Source organism: Schistocerca serialis, chromosome 1 (genome assembly GCF_023864345.2).
Source record: "Schistocerca serialis cubense isolate TAMUIC-IGC-003099 chromosome 1, iqSchSeri2.2, whole genome shotgun sequence".
Lineage (NCBI taxonomy): Eukaryota > Metazoa > Arthropoda > Insecta > Orthoptera > Acrididae > Schistocerca > Schistocerca serialis.
The window spans coordinates 726,045,982-726,052,021 of NC_064638.1; the positions used below are offsets into that span (position 1 = coordinate 726,045,982).

A 6,040-nucleotide genomic window follows, 5' to 3' on the forward strand; every position below is an offset into this window, starting at 1 on the left:
AGCGGGATGCACTCGGTCCTTGTGAGGCAAACTGAGGAGCTACTTGATTGAGAAGTTGCGGCTCCGGTTTCGGAAACTGACATGCGGCCGGGAGAGCGGTTTTCCATTGTTACAACCTCTCGATATACTACAGCATCATCCGCAAAAAGCCTCAGTGAACTTCTGATGTTATCCACAAGGTTATTTATGTATATTGTGAATAGCAACGGTCCTACGACACTCCCCTGCGGCACACCTGAAATCACTTAGAAGAGCGTAGCGTTCCAAAGGATTGGAAAAGGGCACAGGTCATCCCCGTTTTCAAGAAGGGACGTCGAACACATATGCAGAACTATAGACCTATATCTCTAACGTCGAACAATTTTAGAATTTTGGAACACGTATTATGTTCGAGTATAATGACTTTTCTGGAGACTAGAAATCTACTCTGTAGGAATTAGCATGGGTTTCGAAAAAGACGGTCGTGTGAAACCCAGCTCGCGCTATTCGTCCACGAGACTCAGAGGGCCATAGACACGGGTTCCCAGGTAGATGCCGTGTTTCTTGACTTCCGCAAGGCGTTCGATACAGTTCCCCGCAGTCGTTTAATGAACAAAGTAAGAGCATATGGACTATCAGACCAATTGTGTGATTGGATTGAAGAGTTCCTAGATAACAGAACGCAGCATGTCATTCTCAATGGAGAGAAGTCTTCTGAAGTAAGAGTGATTTCAGGTGTGTCGCAGGGGAGTGTCGTACGACCGTTGCTATTCACAATATACATAAATGACCTTGTGGATAACATCGGAAGTTCACTGAGGCTTTTTGCGGATGATGCTGTAGTATATCGAGAGGTTGTAACAGTGGAAAATTGTACTGAAATGCAGGAGGATCTGCAACGAATTAACGCATGGTGCAGGGAATGGCAATTGAATCTCAATGTAGACAAGTGTAATGTGCTGCGAATACATAGAAAGAAAGATCCTTTATCATTTAGCTACAGTATAGCAGGTCAGCAACTGCAAGCAGTTAATTCCATAAATTATCTGGGAGTAGGCATTAGGAGTGATCTAAAATGGAGTGACCATATAAAATTAATCCTCGGTAAAGCAGATGCCAGACTGAGATTCGTTGGAAGAATCCTAAGGAAATGCAGTCCGAAAACAAAGGAAGTAGGTTACCGTACGCTTGTTCGCCCACTGCTTGAATACTGCTCACCGGTGTGGGATCCGTACCGGATAGGGTTGATAAAAGAGATAGAGAAGATCCAACGGAGAGCAGCGCGTTCGTTACAGGATCATTTAGAAATCACGAAAGCGTTACGGAGATGATAGACTCCAGTGGAAGACTCTGCAAGAGAGACGCTCAGTAGCTCGGTACGGGCTTTTGTTGAAGTTACGAAAACATACCTTCATCGAGGAGTCAAGAAGTATATTGCTCCCTCCTACGTATATCTCGCGAAGATACCATGAAGACAAAATCGGAGAGATTAGAGCCCACACAGAGGCATTCCGAGAATCTTTCTTTCCACGAACCATTCGAGACTCGAATAGAAGAGAGAACCGATAGAGGTATTCAAGGTACCCTCCGCCACACCCCGTCAGGTGGCTTGCGGAGTATAGATGTAGATGTAGATGCCCCTCCATATCCGCATCCAGTGACGCCTGTAGGCTGAGGATGACACGGCGGCCGGTCAGTACCGTTAGGCCTTCACGGCCTGTTCGGTCGGCGTTTAGCTTAGTTTGTATTCAGTCGAGAATCTATAACTTATTCATTTATTTCTTGGACACTAGACCGCACGAAATACATCAACAGTCTATTAAAAAGTCTAAATAACAAAACTTCAGTTCACTGCAGCGTGAGGAGCTACAGGAGTGACCACTTGCGCTACTAAAATGTGAGAACAATTTGATACGAATTAACTATGTCCTTTGTGAAACCGCTTTCCCTTAGTTTCAGTTCAGTTGTTACACGCAATATGCCTCATCATGGAAATGTCAGTGTAGGCCAACATTTTTTCAAATATCGGCAGTCTCCAAGCAGAAACGCATGAATGAGCAAGGCTGTGTGAATCATTGCTGCCGGTGGCAGACACCCATCACTGGTCGGATCACTGGCCCTAATTCTTCTTAATCAGTCATCAGAATATAGATAGCTCACTTGGCAGGCCACTATACCCATGGAAAAAAATCGCAACACCAAGAAGGTGTTTTGCGACATCAACGAAATTTGATAGGCATGTTTCTACACGATGTCTATTAAAATTTCGCGCCAGTCGCATAAGTGGCGCTAGTAGCGCCAGTATGCTTTAAATACACTCTGTAACGGTCGTGAGCCTTGGTTACCATTAAGATTGGACGTGGTAAGTTGATATTCGTCAAGAATGCCCTTGAGGCGACGAAGGCGCCATTATCCACATCTCACTGGGGCAACGAGAAGCGTGGAAGTTCCTTCTATGACAATGTAGAAAGACTTAGCAGGAATGTAGTTACTGTACGTGGCTGCCGGTAGTGGTGGTCACGAGAATTTATAGTCACAATAAGACCGGGTTCCAGACGACCACGTGGCACTACTGAGAGCGAAGGCCATCGTGTTCCGCGTATGAGTCGGGCTATAGTACGGCATTTACAGCAGCAATTTGAGCAGCTGTTGGCACACAGTGGCACAACGGACTGTTACAAATCGGTTACTTCAAAGACAGCTCCGAGCCAGACGCCCTGTAGCGTGCATTCCGCTGACTGCAAACCACCGCCATTTGCGCCTACGTGGGTGTCCATTGCGAGCTCATTGGATGGCAGGGTGGAGGTCTGTTGTATTTTCTGATGAAAATTAGTTCTGCTTCAGTGCCGGTGATGGCCGTATGTTGGTTAGCAGGAGACCAGTAGAGGGCCTTTAACCAATCTGTCTGCGTGGCAGGCACACTGGACTACACCTGGAATTGTGGTCGAAGGCGCGATCTCGTGTGACAGCAGGAGCACTCGCATGGTTATCCCGCACTTCCTGACTGGAAATGTGTGCGCCAGCCTTGTGATTCGACTTCTTGTGTTACTGTCCATAAACTGCAGTCCAGATGTTGTTTTCCAGCCGGATAACGCTCGCCCGCTGTTTTAACCCAAGATGCTCTGCAGAATGACGACATGTTACCTTGGCCTTCTCGGTTACCAGATCTTTCTCCAGTCGCGCACATATGGGACCCATCGGACAACTGAAGCACCCTCCACAAACAGCATTAACTGTCCCTGTATCTCCGGCCAAGTGCAACGGGCATGGAACACTGCGCCACAAACTGACATCCGGCACCTTACCATGCAATGCATACACATCTGCATGCTCGCTTTCAGCATTCTGGCGGTTACACCGGTTATTAATGTGCCAGCATTTCACATTTGCAGTGGCTTATCTCGCGCCTACATTAAACTGTGATCCTGCAATGTCGACCACTCAATTATATTATGTAGAAAAATGTGTTCCCGAAATTTCATTGCTGTACATTAATTATTTTTTGGTGTTGTGATTTTTGCCGTCGGCCTGTTAGGAGCACTTGTTCACAGCCCAGAATCTCTCCTGTCTGATTTTCATTAACTCAAAAACAGCTGTCAGCATTGGTCTCACCTTTTTGAAAGATTAGTGTCTTACCAACTTCGTTACAAACATTATACTTGTCGAAGCAGCTGAGATTGTTTTCCCTTACCGCTGACGACGCTTAAAGGGAATTATGAGTTATAAATTATGTTTGTAGCCAGCCAGAGTCCATCGTTTACCCTAAAATAAAAACGCTGAAATTACATAAATTGGGGTAACAGATACAAATAAAACGTATAATAATGTATGTTGAATTTGCGAATTTCACCGATGAAATCTTTTCAAATGTTAAACTATGCGAACAGCATGTTTTGACTCTTATATGGACGGTAACGAGTTTTCGCAAGTTTACTGTGTGTCATCTATGTTACTCGGGTCATGTGCCTTGTAGCCGTATAAAGCTCATGCTCCTCAACACTTCACTGTTTCTTCTAGCGCCATGGAAGAAGATGTTTCGGTAATTTTGTAACAAGATAATCATGACCATTTGAAGTGGCCCAGCCTACAGGTTTCGGTCGCGCCCTTCCGTCTACACACATGCGTCGCTATCCGTCTTCCTGTAAGTCCGAAGAACTCTTCTACTGTCACAGAGACAATCTATTTGTTACGGAGACTCTTAATCTGTATAGCGTCACAGTACCACACAAAAGCTGTAATAGTCAACAAAACAGTTACTGGAGGCGCCGGGTATCGATCCCGGTACCTCTCACATGCTAAGCGAGCGCTCTACCATCTGAGCTACGCCCCCAGACATGAGAGTTTGAGCTTCGACATCGTACACCCGTTTCCAGGCCAGCGCCCTGGGTGCCAGCCCGACCACGCCCTCCTCTCTCCCCACCCAGTCGTCCACTCTGCCTCCATGCGTGCCAGCGAAACCTCGGCCACGCATACAGACTGTGTTACCAGGAAACCTCAAGCAGCTGGGGGCGTAGCTCAGATGGTAGAGCGCTCGCTTAGCATGTGAGAGGTACCGGGATCGATACCCGGCGCCTCCAGATACAATTTTGGAAAAATGTGTTCCCGAAAGTTCATTACCCTTCATTAATTATTTTTTTGTGTTGCGACTTTTTCCGTAATCGTATAAAAAACTGATCCTCTCTCTATTGTTGAGTAGAATGGCACGAGGTTAGGCCCTCCATACCGCATCCACTGACGCCTTGCGGTCGGCCAGTACCGTTGTGCCTACAAGGACCTGTAGACGGAATTTACTTTTACATTATAAAGACGCTTTCCTAAGAGGTCAATGGCCAAGAAAACTTTTAACAATGGAGATTCTGTTATTCAGAAAATGGTCGGCAAACGCTGTCTTAGGTGCACTGAATCAAATTCTGGAGACGATGATACATACTGCGTAAAGAGGTAGGGCATCTGAGAATGAAGTTATTACCGCTCTTCAAGCCAGGCACTTCATAAAAACCTGTGCCCTCGAAGTAATTCAATTGCATCCGCCCCAATGAAGATGCAGCAGTTGAAGTGAGGAATAAATAGGAAAGCTCTGCAGCGGACTGATAAGCAATGACCTTTGCAGGGGGATGGGGAGCTGTGCGTTGTGCGTTGTGTGTTCGATGGATTGAGGATTACTACAGCAGACACTCGTAGAAGGCGGCTACAGAAGACAGACTCTTGATTGTTCCAATACACTGTGTTTACATACAGACATGTTGGCTGTGGTCAAAGAACTTGGACGTAGCGGGTGTAAAGATGTTGCTCATACAGAAACATGTAGGCTATGGTCAAAGAACTTAGACACAGGAAGTGCAAGGGTGTTTCACATACAGAAACTTGAAAAGCTGTATAGACTGCGAATTTTTTTGATATACATTATGAAACTTTTTGATCCACATTTTTGTCGGAGAACTTTGAGCTAGGAAGTACAATGATGTTACACATATGACATTTTGAAAGCTGTTGTGACTGGTAGCGGAAATTTTTCTACACCCTATAGTGATCTGATTACTTTCCCCTCCCTTCCTTCCACTCAAAAAAGTCTACAGTTTGGTTTCTATTAATGCTAGAAGCGTGGAGTTTCTCTTGAGTCTTGTGAAATGAAATTAAAAGTTCTTGTATGTCGTACGCAAAGTGATGCCTTCTTTTCCCAAACTGGTGATGCCTTAAGATAGCCTATTAAGCGCTGTTCTGGAATCGGATAATGTGATAAGCGGTTCTTCCACACGTTGGCAAGCGTATTGGAGAACCTTAGTGTCGCTGTCAGCTATGCAATTAGAATAGTGATACTCACCGGAAGCACAGCTCGAAACATAACTAGCTGTATTCACTCACGACGTTTTGAAAAGAAGAGATGGAGGTAAACAGGTAGATTCGATCTTCCCAGATTTCCGAAAGCTGCTCGATAATATAACACATCGCCAACTGTTAATGGAGGTATGATTACAAGTAGTATCTTCGCAAATATGTGGTTGTCTAGAGGAATATTCGTTAGGTACAACACAGTAGCTTATATTGGACGGTAAATGTTCAC

General features: G+C 45.3%; 2 non-coding genes across 2 annotated transcripts; one reads left to right on the forward strand and one right to left on the reverse strand.

Annotated features, from left to right (window-relative positions):
- Positions 1–4,236: 4,236 nt before the first annotated feature.
- Positions 4,237–4,309, reverse strand: Trnaa-agc (transfer RNA alanine (anticodon AGC)). The gene has a single exon. It is a non-coding gene; the product is annotated as a tRNA-Ala (tRNA).
- Positions 4,310–4,483: 174 nt separating this feature from the next.
- On the forward strand, positions 4,484–4,556 carry Trnaa-agc (transfer RNA alanine (anticodon AGC)). Its single transcript has one exon. It is a non-coding gene; the product is annotated as a tRNA-Ala (tRNA).
- The last annotated feature ends 1,484 nt before the right edge of the window (positions 4,557–6,040 follow it).